Raw genomic sequence first — 5,607 nt, forward strand, 5'->3', positions numbered from 1 at the left:
AACAACCCCCCTCCCTGCTTGCTTCCCGCCTGCCTCGCTCTGACTGCCCAGAGGAGGAGAAGAGACAGACAAGCAGGGGCGGGAGGCTGTGGCCCAGAGTCTCTGGCTGCACATAAATCGCTCCGGCTGGTCTGGCCTTGGAACTCGGTCTCCCCTTGCTATGCCAGCCCCACAAAGCCCGGTGCTGCTCCAGCTGCGGAGAGGTCAGGCCGCAGCCTCTGGAGGCCAGAATCGCTTGTTGCTGCTGGTCACCATAGCATCACAAAAACAACAGTCGGCTGCACAGGCTGGCTGGCTTCAATGGAACCACATCAGGCCTGGGAGACGGGCGGACCCAGGCAAGTGAGAGGAAAGCGTCTCTGTGGGGCTGGCTGGGGATTCTTGCTGGCACCCAAACAGAGATGAAGAGATCCAGAAATAGCCCAGAGACTGTCTGAAGCCGAGCTGGGCTTTTTCATGCCCAGGAAGAGCCGTTTCCGGGGCGAGAGGCCCAGGGAACGGTGAACGTTTAGGAGTTTCAAAGTCAGCACCAGTGCAGGGAGAACAGGAACAAAGGACAAATTCCCTCCCCCTTCAGATGCTCTCGGTCTCATACGTCCAGGCCTCAGAAAGATTATTTCCCCGTCTGACCAAGCTTCCAGAGTTACATGGTATTAATCCCCCCTTCCCCACCCCCCACCCCATGCAGGCTGGGCTGACACACACCATGCAGGGGAAGCACAGCACTCCGGATTCTGGCCCGAGCGTAAATACACTCAAGTCGCTGGGAATCGGTGTTCTCAGTGCAGGGGAAAGCTGGAGTCACTCTGCTTACAGTAGGTTTAGACGTGTGTACATGGGATCCGAATTGGCTTAAGTGTGCTCTGGACTTGCTCCCTGCCTTAAAGAGTTTCAGGCTGTGGTGGCCAGCTGGCCCCCTGCGGGCAAATCACCCCAGCAAAGCCTGTATTACAGCCACGGGGTTCTCGGGGGCTCTCGAGTTTTATGCTCAGTGTAAATAGGGCCTAGTCCTGTAAGTCCATAGCCTGAGAAAAGGGGCGTGTGCAGGTCCTGCCTCTCCCCACGGCTGCCATCAGCGTGTGCCCTGATGCATGAGGACTGATGGCCCTAACCATTTATCCTTCCTGTCTCCGTGCCAGCCGCCTCCATGCATCCCACGCACCCAGCTCCCCCACGCACGAGCACAGCTCATTGGCTGCTTTCTCAGCTCCCTGGGCCAGCCAAGGTGCTGTCTGTTCTCTGTGGGGCAAGCCAGCCCTACAACGTTCCGCTCACAGCTAGGAGGGCAGTGCAGCCAGCCTTGCTTTGGGTTCCCAGCCTGGCTGGGCAGAGCTATGGCAGCCAGGCCAGTGTGCTAGCTGGGCCCAGGGAGAAGCGGCCCCCAGAGGCCCCTGTGCTACCAACAAGCCACCCCGCGCTATCAGGCAGAGCTAGCTGGATGCTTATGCCCAAGCCCCGGCCTGGCACTTGGCAGTGAGCAGCTCTCCGTCCCAGGCAGCCCCAGCCACCCCCTGCCAAAGGAGAAGCCTTCTGCGGCCCACAGCTCAGTGGCCCCTTCTTTCCTTCCCTGGCGACCTGCTAGCAGGAAAGGCGGCGGGGGGGCGAAGATGCAAAGCAGAAGCTGATAAAGGGAAGGAATTTTTTATATGCAGCACCTACCAGCCAAGTCGGCAGCAGCCTGCCAGAGAACAGTCCTCAGCGCTTCGGCGGATGGCAAACGCAGGGGTTACCACAATGCCCAGTTTACAGATGGGGCCACTGAAGCACAGAAATAAGTGACTTGGCCCTGGATACCCAGTAATTCAGTGGCAAAGCTGGGATTAGAACCCAAGACTCTCAGCTTCTAATCTGCCTTGTCACTTGAACCTCTCTGCAAAGACATCAGGGGCACTTCCTCCTAAGTGTCAGCTGGAAAACAAGTGCTTTGCCCTGTACCCTCAGCCTCCCCCGCCAGGCACGGATTCTGGAGCTAAGCACCCTGACTGAAAATACACTCTGGAGCCATGAGTTCAAAGCCCAGCTCCGCGCTTCATCTTCCAAAGCCACATACACTGACTTTCATGTTGTTTGCTCCCCACGTGATCTTCTTGCCAAACTAAGGCTCTCAGACGGGCTGAGTGAAACAGGTAACATTACTGCTGTGGTCCGCCCAAAGGATTCCTGTTCCCTTACACGGTAGAGCGCCACCCCAGAGGTGGCTGCACCTCAGTGTGGAAAAGGCTCCTTTGGGTGCACATTTCAAAGTAGCCCGTTAGCTGATGAGTTCCTGCTTGAATAACTTTAGCCTGTACCATCACCTCATGGATGAGTTACCAACTTCTGACCGAGAAAATTTGGTGGCCGCAGTTTTAACCTGCAAGCGTCCTCTTGGTTTGGTGCCCAAACGTCATATTTCTAGTTCAGCCTCTACCACCTAGGTGGCTAAAAGCAGGAAGTTCTAAACCAGAGCAATCTAATCCTAATTCCCAGTCACCACTCTCCCCACAGAAACGAGGTGTCTGTCTGTCTAGAGTCTCCCGGTAGTGAGCACCTCTCAGTTTTCAAGGCAGTTCACTCAGCCCTTCCTCTAGGGCTAGATTTGGGCAAAGCCAGGGCCTGCTGAGATGCCGTGTAGAAGCCAGAAAGAGGCTGAGAGGGTTGCAGGAAGAGGAAGATCTGAAGTGGGAGCACCTGTGGAAAGAGGCGATCTGGCCCAGCCAGCTTGTTTACATTTGTGTTCATCTACAAGGAAAGTGTAAAGAAAATGCTGAATCGAACAGTCACCAAAGAAAAATTGCTCTCTGATGTCACAAGTGTGAGCCTTCCACTCAGCTCTTTTTAGATCAATGAACATCTTCATCTCCAGCCTCTGCCCAGGAGCTGCCTCAAACGCCAACGCAGGATGCTTCCAGGAGTTTGACTTTCCAGCCCCACTTCCATCACCTGGTTTTTGCACACACTTAGGCTATGTCTACACTCACGGCTTCTTGCGTGAGTAATATGCAAATGAGGCTAAGCGTGGAATATCGCCGAGCCTCATTTGCATACCTAATGAGCCACCATTTTTTTCAGAAGAGGCTCTTGCGCAAGAAGGAATGTCTACACTGCCCCTTCTTGCACAAGTAAAACCATCTTGCGCAACGCCGTTCTTCCTGAAAAGTCATAGGTGTAACGGCATTGCGCAAGAGGGTTTTTCTTGCGCAAGAGTCTCGTCGGAAAAAAATGGTGGCTCATTAGGTATGCAAATGAGGCTTGGCGATATTCCACACTTAGCCTCATTTGCATATTACTCGCGCAAGAAGCCGCGAGTGTAGACATAGCCTTATATTTTCCATTCACTTCGCCTTTTCCCCCATTGCCGATCCTGGGGATTTTAATGTGAGTCTCAAGACACTTGGGCTGTGTCTATATTGGCAAGATTTTGCACAAATACTCTTTAACGCAAGAGTTTTTGCGTTAGAGTATTTGAGTAAGAGAGTGTCTACACTGGCATGTGCCTTTGCGCAAAAGATGTACTTTTGCGCAAAAGCATCTGTGCCAGTGTAGACGCTATCTTGCGCAAGAAAACTCCGATGGCCATTTTAGCCATAGGGCTTTCTTCCCCAAGAAATTAATGTTGCCGGTCTACACTGGCCTCTTGCGCAAGAATACTTGTGCAAGAGGGCTTATCCCTGAGTGGGAGCGTCAGAGTATTTGTGCAAGAAGCACTGATTTTGTACATTACAATGTCAGTGTTCTTACGCAAATACTCACGGCCAGTGTAGACAGGTGGCAAGATTTTGCGCAAAAGCAGGCGGTTTTGCGCAAAACCTTGCCAATATAGACACAGCTTTGGTGATTTTTTGTAAAGCCACAGCTCACGGTGTCATGCAATTTGCGGAGCATCTCAGCTCACCCTTAAAAAACAAGCTAGTTTCCGGCCCGTGTGGTTGTGGATCAAGCCTTGATAACATGGCCACAAAAGGGGGGAAGCCAGAAGACCAGCACTGGGTACTTTTTACAATCTCAATCTCATGGTTTTGGGGGCCCAACTTGTGGGGTTTGGACGCTAGGGATTGGCCAGCCTCACTTTTTCTAGCGCATCAGACAGAGGAAATGGAGCTGACTGTTCAGGGAGAACGGCGTAGCCTGCAGAAGAGGTGAGAGCTGGATCCAAACGTCACTGTTTTACCACGCCAGCTGCTCCTTGTTCCACTTAGATCCATCTCTAACTCCAAATGATCTAGCTCAAGCACCCCCACCGCTTTTCATATTGGTACAAGACCCTGGCTTCTGGGCAGGATGACCTGGGGGGCAGCAAAAGCTAGAGGGCCCCTTTTGCAGCTACATGAAGCCATGGGACAGGCACCCTGCAGGACTGTTTGGTGTGACTGTCCCTGTGATCACTAGCGAGACAAGGCAAGTGAGGATAAGACTGGGAAGCGTAGTGAGCACGTAATGTAAGGAACCATGAGAGGGAGGGTGGCCCGTCAGCGTCAGGAGTGAGTAGGTTACAGACGGTGTTAACAAACCATCCCCGTTCAGTCCATGGTGCTTAGCGTCCAGCAGACACAGGAAGGTAAGCTCTGCTAGACACTGGTCCACTTGGCATTTCTCTAGGACACTGGAAGTACCTTTTCCAGCCCCGAGGAAGAGCTTGGTGCAACTCGACAGCCTCCCGCTCAGCCACAGGAGGGATTCAATAAAAGACATGACCTCATTCAACGTCTCTCATCGCCTGTGACAGACACAGCTGCAGTCACACACCCAGCCAGTACCAGGACTGAGCTATGCCTGGAGGTTAACCTTGGAGGAGCCAGCATGACCCAACAACTGGGGATGTGAGGAGCTAAGCTGCAGGGCGTCCGTGTGCCAGGGAACAGTCACTAGCAAATGGGACTGAAGACAAGCTGCGTGGGGCTAGCTCTGACCAGAACATCATTTTGGAAGACCAGGGCTGACACAAGGAGCAGGAGCAACTAAAGTCCTTGCTGCTTTCTGCACAGGTAGAGCTGACTATTCAATTCCTTTCTCTCTACCACGCAGAGAAAACCCCAGAGTGAAGTACGAGTCCCTCGGCAGTCACCAAGACACCACGATGTGCTCTCAACACACTGTGGTCTCAATGTGCTCTCAATGTGGTCAAATATTGGAATAAATTGCCAAGGGAGGTGGTGGAATCTCCCTCTCTGGAGATATTTAAGAACAGGTTAGATAGACATCTGTCAGGGATGGTGTAGACGGAGCTTGGTCCTGCCTTGAGGGCGGGGGGCTGGACTCGATGACCTCTCGAGGTCCCTTCCAGTCCTATGATTCTATAACCATGAAACGAGCCTCCCCAAACTCAAAACTCTTCATTTTACCACTTCCTTTGCCCTGCCCCTCCCCCAGCCTCCACTGCAAGGCTGTGCACACATTATAGGACTGAGCACCTGTAAGGAAAGCCCCAAAGACGTCACCTTGCGGGCAATTTCCTCCCTGCCCGCATAGCCCTGCGTGGCATCTGGGCAGCAGCAGAGACCTTGCGAAGCGTTCCTGGCAGAGAGGGGTTATACAATCTGCCCCGATGCGGGAAACAAGCGAGGAAGTGGTTGTGCTAGCTCTAGGGTGGCGGCGGCAGTGCAGTGAATGAGAATGAGAATGCGATGG

This window comes from Pelodiscus sinensis, chromosome 11 (assembly GCF_052426305.1).
Source record: "Pelodiscus sinensis isolate ZL-2025 chromosome 11, ASM5242630v1, whole genome shotgun sequence".
Lineage (NCBI taxonomy): Eukaryota > Metazoa > Chordata > Testudines > Trionychidae > Pelodiscus > Pelodiscus sinensis.